Raw genomic sequence first — 17,651 nt, 5'->3', positions numbered from 1 at the left:
GGAGGTCCCATTTCAATGCATCTGAAATAATGTGAGGGTCAAGCTACAGCCCACCAACGTGATGCTTGTATGACATAAAGTTATGTGCCGTAGACCCTGAGGTATGAGGCTGTTTAGGGTACATAGCCTGCTGGCATAGCTTTGAAAAATGTGTGAGAGGGAGGAACCTAATCCTGATGCAGTCCTGTCTGTACTACTGACTGGGATGGATTCTTAAGGTGAACCACCCCCTGAATCATGCTGAGGATTTTCCTTGGGGATGGCTCACTGGAGCACCACAAGAAAGGGGTGCCTATAAAAAGATAATTCTAACCAGAATCAAAATCTTAATGTAATGCATTAGGACACAACAATAATAATAATTTTGTATTTGTCCATTTGACATTAATGAAAGACTGAGCTGAGCTTCCAGCTGGGGAAAAGTATATGATTTTTTAAACGTGCATTTTTGCATGTTGGCTTTCATGATGTGTGAACCTGAAGAAAGGGGCTTAGGCAAGCTCATCTCCAGAATCAGATCTAAACCAAAATTAATTCAGCCTTTCTTGATGGAAATTAGAAGAGCTGCTTGAAGTTTATGACCAGGACTCAGAGAAGCATACCTGATTTTTTACAATCAGGCTGTTTAAATCCTTCTCCACATACATACATCATTGAAAATCAGCTTGATTTTTAGAGTACATGGTAGCACCTTGTGAAGCTTACTAAAGTCACTGGAAGAGACATATTTCAGCACTTCTGGAAGTCAGAAAATATATTATGAGGTCTAGCATTTGAAGTTAATAATTGGAAGATCGAGTCACATTGTGTCCTTCCAGATGAAACCTTGAACCATTCATGAAATTATCCTGTTAAGAGAGAGTACTGTACTTTGAAAAACTGATTCAAGATATCAGCAAAGTGATCATCGATCTTCTTTGAAAAATCTCAACTGAAGTTCAGCTCGTCACCTACAGTTCCATTTCCTCCCCAGACATCTACAAACAGGCAGGTTTAAAAGTCACATTTTCTCTCCGTGTGGGTTTTAATTGCCTACAAACTAATTAGAAGCTATACTGTTATTAATGGACCCCTGTGGAGTAAGAGAGAGGCATTCTGAAACCCAAAGTGATCCCTTTGTTGGATCTTTCTCAGATTCCTCCCAACTGTGGCTGCTTCCTGCCCTGTCTGCTCCCGTTAACCTTCAGTCCCTCTGTCTTCACAGCAGCTGGTAGGCTTAGGAACATTTTCTCCCTTTTGTCATGCCCCTTTCACCCTACCTTTGCTGCAACTCTAAGTCTTATGCCCAGATTAAAGGGTGAGAGTGCAGTGGCAAAGTGCTGTAATTGAACAAGAGACAAAACATTATGAAACTATCTGCTGACACAATCTAGTCAAGTTAAACAGCTGATCCTCCTTATCTAAATAAATTTGCTAGCTGGGAGAATAAAATCTTACTTGTTTGCAGACGTACAGTTCTCTGGAGTACTGGCAAGTACAGTGTTGACTGAATAGAAATTAGGTTTTTAACCTTTTCTTAAATCTGGAGGATCAAACTTATTTTGCTCAGACTGCTGTAAACACTGCATCTGCCACCTTCCTGCTAGTCCTAAGGTCAAGGCTTTGTACAGTGTCATTCCTAATATCATTACGTTGATTGCATATCTGACTCATAAACTGCAGGGGTTCTAGATATCCCCAGTGAATTCAAAGATCTTACTGCTCTTTACAAATTAGGATTCTTTTTTTCAGTGGAATGTAACACTGCTGTTTATAATTTTCCCCAAATTCTATTTTTCCTATTGCAAAGTGATGACACAGGACAGTATCATCTTGTTATCCCACAAGATAGTGGAATTAAGACAGTTTGGAGCAGAGCTCCAATGTACACAACTGTCTATCAAGTTTGCATGTTTATTTATTTATTTTCTTTAAAGATACTCTTACAAAACATTGCAGCAGAAAAGTTGCCCATAAAGTACACGTACAACCAGGCCCTTCTGTTGCCTATGCCAAGGTCTCTGACAGCATATGTCAGTGGCATTACTTCTTATTTCTCTTCATAAAAAGTGAGAAGAAAAGAATAACTGCATCATCTATAGACTGTGCACATCGTAGTCCTCTCTGAATATCAAGATGCATTCCCAAGAGTTCTTATTGAGAGTTATTAATGTGATTAATGTGTTCCTGTATCAGCTGTTTGTTTAACTGAGCATTGCCGTTGCATTTTGCACTGGCTGCTCACTTCATACATAGATGTTCATTGTTCTGGCTCCAGGCTTTGTTCCCTTCTTTCACACATTGAGAAAGTTTTCCACAAACTGAGTGTTTATGTGTTGAGTGCAGTACTCCATGGACTTTAGGGTCTAATGGAGTGTGAGAGGGGGCCTGTGGTTTTTCATCTTGTTTTCAGCTGTACAAACATCATGTACTTTTCCCTTCCTTTTAGAGGCCAGTCTACGGCCTGCTAAAACACCAGCACGCAGCAACGTAGTTACTGAGACTTTACAAGTCAAACTGGGAGGACCTGATGCCATTCACCTTAACACCAAACATATTGACAGTGTTTATTTTCCCTGCTCCAGCCTCAGCTCTCAAATAAACATATCAGTGGTTGATTTTCAGTGCTCCTCTGAAGAAAAGCCTGAAAGAGTATCTATCTATCTCACTGCCAATAACAAGTATAACCTGCTCTCAGAATAAAAGTGTTGGGAGCCGGGTAGAGAAAGGTATAAAAAAAGAAAAAAAAAAAAAAATTCTCTTTCGTAAGCCATTTAAAAGACTGATATTTATTTCAATACACTTTTTGATACAAGCAGGGTCCCTGTTTTGTTTTTACACTTTACAATTTGTGAAGCCGCAAAGGGACCTGAACTAGGTTGGTTGGTACTTTGTATATTTTTTAGCGTGCGCACCTTGTCTCTGGGGATAGCCATTCATTAAATTGCTATTCGGGGTTGATGACATACAGATTTACTTTTCTCTTCATCAAGAAAATCCTGTAGCTGTCTAGAAAAAGAAAATGGTCTTTTTAATACAAGATCTCCTAGATGTGTTTGAGCCTTTAAATTAACAGGGGAAATGACTGCCAGAAGTCAGCATAGATTCAGTAAAGTAAAATTCTAGCTAGAAAAGGGAAAAATCCAATTACAAGTTTGCACTCTTGGCACAAAGACATGGCCAAAATTCATTTGTCAGTGCTTTACAACATAAACAGCAGACAATTTAAAGCCTTTTAAAATGGAAATTTTACATAAGTGTTCAGAGAGAGCTTAGTTTATGCGAAAGGAGTTCACATTGTTAAATACTGAAGAATGAGTATCCTTTCTAAAGAATATTAATTTTAATACTTGTCCACACTATTTCGTATCTCCATGTTCCTTCAGTAGTATGTTTCTATCCTTTCAAACGTCCATATACTTATGATGTATGGCTAATATGAATTAACAAGCCTTTTGACTGATCATGGCATAGTTACAAAATGGCATATACAGACTCCAAATGACAAAACAGAAATAAATGTCTGAAGTTTGCTGTTTAATCATAGTTTCTATATTCATGCTTCTCTTTTATGTCTTTTCTTGGGACTATGATGTGGAAGCTTTTCAAAGTGCTGAGTGACTGTCACCACTACCTCTTCTGTCTCCGTAAATATTATCCCAAGTCTTACTGGACATATGTTACAGTTCTGTAAGCCCTTTTGAAACCAATTCATTCAAAAGGAATTAATTTATTTAAAAACTCAGACATCAGTGTTATTTCTACACGATTGTACGTATTGAAGCAGCAGGATCCCACCACACTAGACATCGGCACTAAGATAAGATTTCTTATCCTCATAGGGCTAAGGATTTGGGAAATGATTCTACCATCCGCAGAGATAGATTTTGTAGCCAGAGTTAGAGTAACTCAGAGATCCTGGTTCTACAATTTGGAAACTTTAAAAATAACTGCAGCAAGGAAAAAAGCAACAACCCTCTAACTCTTGGGTCAAGTCACTTCCCTGAGTCATATGTGATGCATACATGCAGATGTAGTACTGAACAAATGTTTTAACCCTTGCCTGTGGTGTTTTCTGTAACAGATTGCTGACCTCTCTAGTTGTGAAAAACAAGTTTTAGGACCGGATTTGTGTCAGGTACTCCTCAAACACCGCAGGAAGCCTGTCCTTCCTATGCAGGGAGTACAACCTGAGAATAGACAGCCAGGCAATAGGAGAAAACTAAGTGAAAATATGAAAGTCATAGGTGATTTTAATTCAGGTTAACCGGACATGTTCAAAGCTAAGGTCAGTAAGTTCGGAATGAAGTGTCGAAGTGCAAGATGCTGTTTGTGTCACATATCTCATAGAATTGATGGAACATGACAGGTTTGTGACGGATACAAACTTGAGCAAGGGAGACTAAACTAGAAGATGGAGACTTACAAAGTCTTTTAAAAGTGGTCTCAGGAGGTCAAGTTCTTCTTCAGGCATTTATTTTAAAAATGTTCATAAAAGCATAAGCATGCATATTAGAATTAATCCCATCTCTATTCCTTTTCCCACAATCTCTGTTTCTATTTTTAATGCCTTTCCTTTTTTTTTTTTTAATTTTTTTAAAATAGGACAGCTAATAATAATTGTATTCAGACCAAAATCTTTCAAACTAACTGAGTATTGGCATGTTGGTAATTAAGGTTTCAGCTCTCCTGTTGTGTCTTTTATTAAAGTCAATTTATATCTGTCAGATCCTAGCAGTCTATAAGAATTCCCAGTGGGAGTACTTGAAGCAGCTTTCTCCCATCATCATTAATTGCACATCATTAATCTGATAATGTATCAGAGGCATTTGATACCCTTAGAGCCTGGCACTTTCAATACAAGGTTTCTGTCATTGGCAAGAGCTATTTAAGAACAAACACATTCATCTAGACTCCAGATGCACACATACAGCCCCACTGAGCTATACCCTAGCTTGGGGATTTGCTCTCATACCAGGTCTATGTTTTTGCTGTGTCTGAACTCAGGTGTTTTGAGGATTACCACTAAATTTGGCTGGAATTTCAATTCCCACTTGAATATTTAGGAGAATTTGAGGTAAGATTCCTCAAATGACATATGTACCAAAAATGGTGTATCTGTGACACTAGTAATACACTTCAAAACAGTAATAGAAACCTAAGCTTTTCATAGACGAGTAAGGCAACATTTTCCAAAACCTCATCTTGCTCCTGCTGCACAGTTGATCAAAGATGTAGCCTCTATAACACCCAACATTGTCAACAGCACTATGAAAAACCATGAAATAGCTGTAAAGCTATACTGTTTTAATCTGTGATAGGTTTGTTTATCCCTCCTATTCAAAGCTGCCTGCATGCAGCAAAAATAGTTTGAAAACTGATTAGTAACACAAGGGCTTCTTAATTGCAAAAGGCATGTACTCTGCCCTCTTCCTAGTTAAGCTTCATGGTGTGGGAAATTTTGATTTCACAAACTAGAACAGCTCTCAGTAAGACAAGTTAGAGGAGACAGATTAACATCTTCTTCTGCTATTGCTAGTGCAGAAGTGACCTACAGTACAATATGAGATTAGTTTATAATTAAAATATCTGATCCAAAAAGGAAGACGGCATGGCAAATTGCTGCTTACTGAAGCTAAGGAGGAGGCAGAGAGCTTCTGTTTTCATGCACTTTTAAAATTCTTATGTATGGTGTGCTTTGGATATATTTTACTGCATCCTCACTTCCCCAGATGGGATTAAGGAGAGAAAAGAAGGTATCTCCCAGCATTTCTTGCTCCAATGCCTGCAAGGCCTGACAGCAGTTTTGACCTCAGGTTTAGCCTCAGCCCAAAAGCATTAAAAAGGTGAGTCTGGGCCAGGCTGTAAAGGGCCACTATGCTCATTATGGGCAGAAATCAGACTTTATTACACTTATTCCCAGTAAGTAAATAATAATTCCCATCAACAAGTTAAAGGTGTGCCTGATGTAAAGACTCCCTGAAGTACATGTGTCCCTGCATTAAATTTTCTGTGTCCTAACAAAATCAATAGCAAGTACCTGACAAAGTGTTTGGATCATTCAGTTTTAGAGGGAAGCTGTGGCACTGGCAGAGCTATTCACTTTAAAGTTAATTAGGGATTTTGAGTGTCTTTTTGATTCTTGAAAAGCTCCACTCAGCAGCAACTTCCCACTGTTTTCCCCAAGGCCACTCAGAAAACAACTTTACTGGTTTTCTTCCCACTAGTTCTACATTTTCTCACTGTAGACATAATTAATTTTCAACTCCTCTGATGCCAATGTGAATTGGTCTTTAGCTGAAAGATTTTGAACCTGGCTGCAAATGAAGGGACTGATCCTACCCAAGGCAATATAACTTCTGATAAGTAATTCTCCTGGGCTTTCAGATCCTGACGTGAGGCACCAGTCTGTCATGACCGACATCTACCGCTTTTCCAAGAAATGGCTCAAGCACTTCACCTGTGGTGAGTGGGGGCCCAGCGAGGAGGTCTGCAAGTTGGGATCTTCTCTGTGGTCATTGTAGCCTTTCCTGGGGGCTTCTGCAGCAGGACTCACACCTCTTCCTTGCAAGCAATGGAATCCCACCACGTCCACAACTTGAGGGTATGTGTACCCATAGGACAGAGGCATGGCTGGCTTTCCTTGGCATGTATGCAGCACTTTGCTAGGATAAGACTCAAAGGCCATTTGGCAGCTTTCACCCTTCTTGTGTCTCATTTGATTGCCTGTTTACGACTTTTCACTGATAACTCCCTGCCCATGGCAGGAGCTGGACTCCACCATGCAGCACAGGGCCATTGAGCCAGCAGCCTTCTGTCCTTGTCCCACAGACCTTCCCTGTTTCACCAGAAACATGTCCTTATCCCTTCCCACACACAGCATGTTCTATAGAGATTCAGCCACCATTGCTAGTGGCATTAAGGATTGGTTTGAGTTTCTGTTGTTAACTACATAATTTTAAGATTTTAAATCATTCATCAGGAAAAAAAAGAAGAAAAATGAAAAGCCTTTCAGTGTAAGACTTGGCATTTGGGGACTCAAACAGAAGCAATTTATTTTTAATAGATATAACACCATAATTTGGAACTACTTCATTGCAGGTGGAAAAAAATGCAGCTTATGTTTTCATGAATTTTCTTCTGGTCCTGCAGTTAATAGATGTATTTGTTTAATGAAGAACAAGATTACAACATGCTCTAATTGTTTGAAAGAAAAACTGCTTGGTAATGTATGCTGGAGCTGTAAAACCAGTTATTGTCCGCATGCACCCGCTACTCCTTTGCTGAAGTGTTTAACATTCATTTACTATTAAGGATGGATATTATAGAAGGACTTCCTAATGGACATGCTGACAGATTCTTAACTACACAGTTTCTGGCCAAACATCTTTTTTTTTATCTTGGCTTTAAATATAATGGATTATAATTCTTACACATTGAAAAGCTGATTCTCATTCTCGTTTAGGGGGTTTGTTTTGGCCAGCTTATGGGTTTTTATAAGTACTGCAAAGTCACAGTGTGCATATAACTTTCACTGTGACAATAGGAGTCCTTGCTCCGGAGAGTCCAGATCCAATGTTATTCTACTCTACCCAGAGGAGTAGCCAGAGTTGAGGGCAGTGGATATTATTTAAATTTTTAGAGGACACTAAATTAATTTCTGATTTGGTAGACCTCCTAAGCTGAGTGTTGTTTTTAAAAGAAGTAGTCTGGGACATTATTATGAACAATGTGTTATACTGCAGAGCAATTACACCATATATCTCTTATATTTTGCACTGCATGTGAGACGACTGAAAATAGCAAGAAGTGGACTACATCATGTAACAACAAGAAATGAAGTAATAACAGACTCATCTTATGTTCAGACCTGTATGAACAATATGTTTTCTCCTACAAAGAGCCCCAGAGACTTATTTGCAACTTCAAATAATTCCATTCTGTATAACGTCTCTCCATTTCTGGTTCCCACTGACCTAAATGTATATTTTTTAAATGCAAATTACAGATGATTTGCCTTTTGTTCTTGTGTCTAATGTAGGGTCAAACTTATCACTGGCACTAAAATGAACATTCTTAATAATAAACAAACAGTGGGGAAAATACTAACTGTTCAGTGGACTATACAGACATACTTTCCTCTTTTGTCATACAGGGGATGATTGGTTGCTATTCTGTAACTCATGGCATCAAAGGAAGCCTGTAAGTCTAAGAAAGCTGCTTCATATTTCTAGATTACAGTCCTCTTTGCTACTATGTGATTTGTGAAGAACTCCCAAGAGAAGTTCATAGGAAAGCAAGACTATTTATTTAAGCTTTTTATTGAAGTATTTCACCTACCTCATTGACATAGTCCCTTCTCATTTCTCATCATCTAGATGTAGGAGTTTCACTGCGCACCTGTCATTTCAATCTTCTGTGTTCTTCTCAAGGAAGTAGATTTCAAGAGAATGATTTGTCAGTGACCTCACCATTAGCTTGCTTGATACTTTCCATTGTCAGATACTTGCCAGTGTTTTTCAAGAGGTCTCATCACCTTTTCTTCTTGACATTTGTCAGAGACTAAACTTAGATTAAACTTAGATTAAAGATGTCTTGTCATTATAAGACGAAATTCAGGGAAGACCTGACTGCAGTGAAAGATTGTTTCTAAAGAAAAAAAAAATCCTGCATTTATTTAGAATATTCCTGAATTTATTTGGAATCTTCAGGAAAAAAAAATGTAACTATACCATTTTCAACCACTCTCAAACTGTACATACCCCAAACAGATCATTTCCACTCTGAGGATAATGACCATCTGTTGCCAGCTGATGCAATAATGTGCTTTGTAGTGTAAATGGCAGAAATCTATGTTGTAACTCAAGGTTATGTTACAGTTGCAGCTCTCTGTTTCTGTGGTTTCAAACAACAAAGTTCTCAAACACCACAAACCTAGGAAATTAAAAAAAACAAACAAACAAAAAAAAACCCAGACAAACAAACGAACAAACAAAAAAAACAAACCAAAAAACTATATGTTAAAAGAGTTTTGTTTTAGCTGGAAAAATCAAGTACTTGAAAGTCAGGAAATGGCACCTCACAGTTACCCTATGGTACATCAATACATGATCACAGACTGTTTCTCCATAGGATCCCTCCACATTCACCAAAGGGACTGACACACAGCAGAGCAGAGTCAAAGCTTCTTGCATAATTATATTGAAGAGCTTGATTTTACAAACAAAATTGTATCAATACCTGGATGCTGCTCTGTTACGTGGTTAGGATACACAAAGTAAAAACCCCAAAGCAAACACATGGCTGGTGACTTGTGCCAAAGGACAAAATTTGAGATTAACATCTTACAAGAGCAGGTTAGATGCCAAGGTATTATCCCACTCAGGATGTGTGTCTGACCACCCCATGACAACAGAGGAATGGGAATGGTGTTGCAGATGAGCATCCAGGAAGCAGGGTCAAAAGAAATGAATAAAAATAAGGCTGCATGTGTGTTGCAGATGTTACTGGGGTCCTGAGTTCCTGATCCCCTTGTTTGTTTGCTTTTAAAATATCTATGGCTTTTGTAGTCCATGATTTTTCAGATCTGTGTATTCACGACTTTGCAGGATGTGTGAGGGCATCAGCAACGTGATGGTTGTGGGAATATGCATAAGAGTTGCTACAGTTTCACAAAAAAACAGTGAAATACAGAGACTGCATTTCAGTTTAACAAAAAAAAAAAAAAAAAAAAAAAATCACCAAGTATGAAGATAAAACAGCTTTAAGAAGGACAGAGATTTCTTGTTCCCTGTATAACTTCTTTAAGAAAACACTGGGCAGCCTTATCCCTTAGAAGCTGAATATCAGCAGTAAGAATCTGCAGGCAGGGAGTTATGCAGAAATATTTTAACTGTAGTTGCTGTAAATTTGGACATTTTTAGAGAGGTTTAACTTATGTGTGTTGAAAAGAAATTGAAAGAGAACATTAAAAATTAGGTTTCTCAGCTACAAAAAAAAGTGCTTTTGCATAAAAGCATGAATGCAGCCATTTCAAAACATACTTTGCAATATAGAAATAAGGAAAAAGTGTAAGAAATGTGATTATAAAGTATTGTTTCTCATCTGTGTCCCTCCAGGTCAGCATATTGGTGGGTAATATGTATCAGATCACTGTGTTTAATAGGCTAAAGTAAAACATTGCTGACCAAAACTAAGTGAAAAAACACCTTAAAATACTCTCTCTGTTCCTTTCATTTACACTAATTGTAAATTCAGAAACACTGCTAAATTATATTATCTACCTTGAAATATTATTTCATTATTTTATAACAGCATCTGCAAGAAGTTTTCCTCGATGGCAAACTTCAATCTGTTGATATCATTCACTAATTTTCCTTAGTAATGTCATGTAGAACACACATATTTGGTAGTGTGTGGTGGAACAGTATCTCCTCTTAGATTTTCCTTAAACTTGAGCTGATTCAGAATAGCTAAGCAATGAGTTTGTGAGAAATGATTTATCAGAACAATGGATCTGCTTTTATTTATATATTTCCCATTGTTTTACAGGTAGGCAACAATATTCTTATGCAATCTAATCTCTCAGAAGTATCAATCATTGATAGTTTTTGAGACTAATAGATCAGACATAATTAGGAAGCCCAGAAAAGTTGCTTCTGAAATTGGTGCACACTATTCACATGGTCACCTTCTGCAGATACATTCACCACATGTTCAGTATGCCGGGTGTATATTCCTATGAATTACCTATCACTTCCTTTGTTAAATTGTTTTGTAAATATCAAATTTACACTGCACACCTAAACAATAAAGGCCACATGTTTCTCCCGCCTGGCCCCCAAAGACCATTTATTTCCATCAGGGAATACTAGAGTCCAGAGACCTTCAGCATGAGACTTCTCAAAACTCAGCTAAAGCTTGTTTGTCTACCAAATACCTTTTAGGTGCCTCTGATAACATTTATGCAAGAAGTCATGCTGTTATACACATGGCTATCACCATCAGCATTTATTTACTTCTGTCTACTTGTAACAAATCAATATTAGCTTAAAACTGTAGTCATTATAAATGCAAATACAGTGGGTTTATGTTCCAATATGCAATCACTAGGCAAAAATGAAGACTTTTCTACTGTTGTATCTTGCCAAGGAATAAGAGAATTGATATACAAATCTAACATCGTCAGATTTGATGCCTGAAAGAAGTACTAGGTGTAACAAAGGAAAACAAAGCACAAAGCCCCCCAGAAAGAATAAAGTTAGAGTAATGAACTATACTTCTGCCACAGCAATGATTTTACTAATAACACATGTACTTTCTATCTTTTACAAGCACTGCCAGACAAAAAGAGAATCCACATTAACTCTACATGTAGAACTGTTTTGGGAGTCATGCTTAGTACTGCTTGCTTTGGTATCACTAGCTTTGCAGGGCTATCACACCGCAGGGCAGTCATTCTTGCTTTGCACTGACCTTGTCTGAGATCAGAAAGAGGACATCTTAGAACGGATTGTCATCTTCAGTGACCGGACTCACCCTGCCTGGTGCGTGCCCATGGCTGATTGTACTGTGGTCAGTGAAAGGCAAAAGAAGTAGTTATAAATTCCCTGTTGAAGAGCCTCTGGTGAGAAAAATCTTAATTTACAGGAGATAGGAGACCTAATGTTTGAACTTAATGTTGTGGCTGAACATACACTGCCTCAGCTTGTCTCTGCTCTCCTTCTGCTCCAAAAAAACATTTCTTGTGCAGTTGCTGTAAGCTTGACTGATACTTTGTTCATCCAGCAATTTTTCATTAAACCTCTTCAACATGATGAGTTTGTCTGGTGAGCTCTGTTAGCTCAAGTACAGGGTTTTCAAGAAGGTGATATCAGTCTGGGACTACATTGTAAGCAAACACTTAAGTAGGCATTTAAATCCTTTCCCATTCAGTGAAAAATTGAGCCTATTTCCTTTGATGGAATGTAAGCATATTTTTTTAAGTCCATGGGATTGTTTTGTTTTTGTTTTGTTTTTTTTTTTCAATTTTCTGAATATGTACACTTTCTTTAAATTAGGGTAATTTGAATTTTGGAATGGTGTATTCAGAACTCCTGGGGGAAAAAAAAAAAAAAAAAAGTAGAAGAAAAAGGAAACTTTGTCTAGTCTTGCTTGTTGGTTTGGATCAAGATCTCCCTCGTATCATTCCACAAGAAATCTGCTAAATTGAGCCATGACTGATTTTTCATAGCACAATGAAAAGAGAAATCTTAGCAAAGGTATGAAGGAAACAGTATTGAGTTGGTACTTGTGTTTGATTCAAAGCATAATTTCTCGAGACAAGTTTTGGGCATTTAGTTAGCTAAATGGATGGATAAAAGTGCAGCACTGCAGCAATTTCTGCGTATTTCCTTCTTTTTGATTTATAATATAATATAAATTGCGTAAATTATTCTTTGCCAGATATCAAACATCACGTCACACAGACAGCCCTTAGCTGAGGAAAGCTGGCATCCGCTTGTCCAAGTCTACAAGTAAGAGAAAGTATAAATAAAGCATAAATGATTAATTTAACCTTCCCTCCCTGCCTCCCGTTAACAGCTCAAGGACCCACAGCACACTGTGCTCCTGTGATGTACCAGTGCGGTAGAGCCTTCAAGACTGTGGCTAACCCCTTTCCAAGTACAAACACCTGTAAAAACAAAATTAGCCCTGCCAATATGTCTAAGAAGAAATGCTTTCCAGTAGGTTATAGATATAATATTCACCCCATTCAGGGGAATCCAAACAAAACACAAATGTCTTATTGGGGCAAGAGGATATTAAGAATAATAGACAGATTATATGATAGTTTATTGAAGGCAAAGGAAGAGACATTAGTCATAGTTTTGTTATAAAATGAGACTTAATCAAAGAGGAATGGGTTAGAGGTCATGTGTTCTATTTGTGCTATTATTATTTTTAAATCATTGAGACTTCCATGAGTGGCAAAAGAAATGATCCTGAACAGTGCAAAACAAGCCAGACCTCACTGGAGCACTTCAAGATGAGCCAAGAGAATCCACCGCACAAGACCTGCTGGCTGTATGCTAATCTTTTTATACCTTTTTAACAAGGGATGATTGGGATCTCGGATCACCTTTGCTAGAGCAGACTATGCTGGCTGGGATATGCTTAGTGATGTGTAGCAACCTACGCGGAATGTAACTTATGACAGAAGCAACATTGTTCTTATACTCTGCTTCTATTCCTTCCATTATCCGTTTTTTAATCAAATAGGAGAAGTCCAGCACATGTATTTAATTTTTATTGTAAGTTATTATGCCTATTAACTTCCAGTCATCTATTTTGATGTTGAGGGGCCAGCAAGAGAGGCTCAAGCCGTTCTGTAACACTGAACGTTATGTGATTTACTGTAATAACTGTGGAATTACATGGACAATAAATTTTAAAATGTGCAACAATTACCACACCTTTATATTTTGTATGCAGAACTACTGGCTTGCAAGCTTAGGTCTTAGAGGTATAGTGCAGGATAAAATCTTTAATACCTGAAAAGCTGCAATATGTTTTCTTACAAGGGAGAAGTTGCTTCCAGTCATAAGAGTATTAGAATTGTATTTTGAATCTAAGCCAATACTTAAATTTATACCAGAAAATTAGAATTTTAGAGCATTGAGATGAATTTAGAATATAATGCTATTGAAAATTGAGTACCTTTGTTAAATGGCATTAACATTTAAGCCAGAAGAAAAACAAAACAAACCAAACCAACCAAACAAACAAACAAAAAACAAAGAGGGAAAAAACAAAACAAAACAAAACAAAAACAACCCACAACACTTCTATTTCCTTTGGCACAAATTGAAGCCTCAATGATTTAAAAATAAGAATTATACAAAGACCTTAAAATACCTGGTAGACATCACCTTTCATATTAAAACTCACCTCTCATCATGTTAACAAGAAAAAATATACTGTGAAAAAAATCGTCAAACAAATTTACCTTAACTCCTTGCACATGTACTTTTTCGCCATTAGTATTTTAAAAACATCTGCAGAATTTGCAGTGTTATGTTTTACTTCACTTAGGCAACTTCTGCAGCTAAGGTTTCCTTGAAGCAAGGGTTATTCTTCCACTATGCAGCCTATATTTTCCCTTTTCTATTTTTACACTGTTTCTCAAGCTACTTTCCAATGTAACATACTTTGGTGTCATTTTTGTCTATCTAGACTCTTTCTGCTGCACCCAGTTTACCCGCTAGCTGATTATTGCATCATGAAAAACAAGAATATCAAGTTTACCTGCATTAGTTGATTCATTTTAAATTCATAGTCTTTGCTGCTTTGTTTTTCTTTCTATCGTACATTAAGGTTGTTCAAGCTGCCTGGATCTTATCCATCATAGACTAAAGTCATTGTGCGGTTGAATGACACAAGACACAAATCACCTACCCCACATAGCTGGGGGACAAAGGAGCTCCTGGACCACTTCACATGCAAGAAGTGACTCCTTCCAGTTTTATGTGGAGCACCACTTGTCTTGGTGGGATGATCAGGTCATCTTATCACCAACTCAGAAGCACTTACAGCTTCATTTCTTCCAAGACTCAGCTTACCCAGGGCCCTTCTTTGTGGGAGGACTGTCCCATTACCAACCAAGTAGCACAGCCTCACCTGGCAGTCTCATGTTCCTTCAATGAACCTACGAAGAAACCTTCAACCTGTATAAAATGTCAAACCCTCCTCACAAGACTCAGCAGAAGATTAAGTACTACAGTGGGTTTTCTCTTTTGTCCAATGTTACAAAAGATTTTGGGCTCAGCTAATGAGATAAAAAGCAAGATCAAAATCTTGTAATGTTTGAGAGGATTTGATCTACCATTGTTCCTTCTTTAATGATCCCAAGTTATAGTCATGCTTAAAATGATAAGAATTATACTTATAAAATATCTTTGCTTCAAGAACTTGCAGTTAAATGCCATATCATAAAGTAATAAAAAAGAATACCACACATTTTTTTTTCAAATTCTTCACAATAATCCTCCAACTGCATATATATGTACATTTGTATATGCCTATATAGAAAGAAGGTATATTTAAGAAGAACAAATGAAAATAGTATAGAATCAGAAAAGAGAGGGGGGAAAAAAGGACAAGGGATTTTGAAACACAGATAAGAACAGAAAAGAATGACTAAGGATGCTCATAAAGACTTCGCCTTTTGGAAGGACTAGCACTAAAAGCAAAAGCAAACAAACTACTCATCAACAAAGAAAAGTCTTTTGTCTTGGCATTTTTACTCTTTGAACTATTATGTGTGTACAGTATTTCCTTAGTCGTTTTATGAACATATGCATTACTTAGAGGCCATAAGTGGCAGTCTGGGTATCAATATCTCAGGCCATTTATTGGCAGCGTATGTGTAATACTGCTGAAGGCCTATTGACCTCCTATATGAAGTCATATGAGTTCACAGTTATGGAAGTATAAAACTGGGAAAACCTTTGGGAAACATTCACATTCTTACAGGCAGCATCTCCCTTTCTGTTATTTCTATAATTGTTTCCCTGGCACCTGACTAAGGCCCAAGAACAGAGCTCAAAGAATTGTGTAATTGCAAATGTTTTTTCTCAGACATCCAGATTATTATTTTGTCCTCTGTTTGGACCCACCAATCTTTAGGAACTGGTTTTCTAGTAGGATGGTAAGGATCTTTAAACTACCTTTGCACAAAAGTGCTCATGGTCCACATCAAGCACGAGGTTTGTACCCGCATCGCCACATTGTCCCTTTCCTGCCTCCATCACCTGCAGTCAGATTAACACATTTTTCATGTTCTTTGCTTCATCGTGACTTCAGCATTTTTAACAAGTTATCCCCATCAGCAGTACTTTAACTTGCCTTTTATACTAACAGGGATGTTAGTGAGGCAAGAAAGCCTCTGAGAGATACTTATTTCCACAAGCCACAGATTATCAGAATATAACCAAGGAGAAGAGCATTTGGAAATAGCTAGAAGTTTCCTTTGGTTTGTCACCAGCTCCAGTGTTTGAAGATGTAGCACACCTCTGAGTGCATTCGCCTCTGTCCTGTGGGGACCAGCTGAAGTGCTTCCTGTCAGGGTCCGGTATCAATCGCACTCTGAGGGGTCTCAGTGACCCCTATAGCCTGTGCTCAAGTGGACAAGCAGCCAGATGGTCACACGTTTTTGCATTCTTTCACTGTGTTTTCCCAGCATTAGATATACAAGGTATCGTCTTTTGTCTCGCAGATCTAAAGAGAACAGAGCCCCTGAAGAACAACTTACAAGAGAACTTACTGTACGTGGTAGGAATTAACACAGAGAATCTGTAAAAAAGTAAATTGGTTATCAAGGGGGAGAAAAAATCTAGGAAGGGTTTGGGTTTTTTCTAGGTTTTTGACTGTATTGTAAACAATGAGCAGACAACATAAGAAGATTAAAGAAGATTAAAGACACTACCTTCACAGGAATAGAAACATTCATTTTTATAGGATATGCATTCATAATAGTCATCTTGAAGTGAGCAATTATGTTTGTAATTCCAATAATTTGAAAATCAGTGCTATATTCAGGAGATTTTAGGCACACCCAGAATTTGTTGACCAGGCTTGAATTCTGAGAACAAACTGTGAACTTCATTTAAGGACACCAGGATCATTAAAAGATTCAAATACCAAAATGAAAAAATAAAGGGAAAAAAAAAAAAAACACACCACTCCAGGATTCCCAGCACTCCTAGCAAAGACTGAGGCATAAATCTGAGAACTAACAAACTCAGAACACAGACACTGCCTACAAGTCAAATCCTTGCTTTACTGACTGCAGGCTGCCATTATTAGACCCTCAAAAAATGCAGTAGATTTTTCAGTGCTTACAGCGATCATGCCAGGCATACATCAGCACTTCTCAAAATGATAAGCAGTTAATCTCAACATCAGCCTCATCATAGCACTATTCAAAAATATGGAAAAATGTATGCAGCTCTAAGCGAGACAAGTTCTGACTGCATTAAAGACGACAGATTTATTTGGTCTTATATTTGAGTAAGAGGAATAGATGAAGAAATAACAATTTAGGAGCCTGAGACTAGCGAATGGTCTATGAAACAAGTGTATAGCAACATTTAACAGAAAGTTGCTTTTAATTACAGCAGCTAAGAGAAAGTATATAAAAATGTCAGCATGCATCACTGAATCATGAAAATCATATGATTATCTGCTCTCTCTCATGACAGATTGTATATACATTATGTGTTTATGTCCTGACAAAATCCACCCAAAACCCAGTGAAGTGTGGATCAACTGGTGAACTTCACAGAGGCCACACCTGGCTTAGCTCTGGAATTGGCTAAATCAACTCCTCTATAGGATCTGGAACCAGCTTTTGAGACTTGGACTTGGATATCTGAGAACTGCAGATATTAAGAAGTAGTTAATCATGTTTAATTTTCAATTTTTCAAGCAATGTAACTTATGTCTCTTCCCAGGGAGGATTCAGCTTAATGAGATATTGCCCAACTTCTCCAGCCTCATGACCAGGCATATTATTCCCAGTGCCAAGGTCTACAACAAGGAGATGGAGTGCAGTCTAACTTGTTAATTCTTGTCTAAATCTTAGCTCATAAATAGACAAGAACCTGAAAAAATATTTGTAAAACTATGCCTGA

The sequence above is a fragment of the Streptopelia decaocto genome (genome assembly GCF_964273445.1).
Source record: "Streptopelia decaocto genome assembly, chromosome: 4".
Taxonomy (NCBI): domain Eukaryota; kingdom Metazoa; phylum Chordata; class Aves; order Columbiformes; family Columbidae; genus Streptopelia; species Streptopelia decaocto.
Note: the sequence above shows the minus strand (reverse complement) of the source record.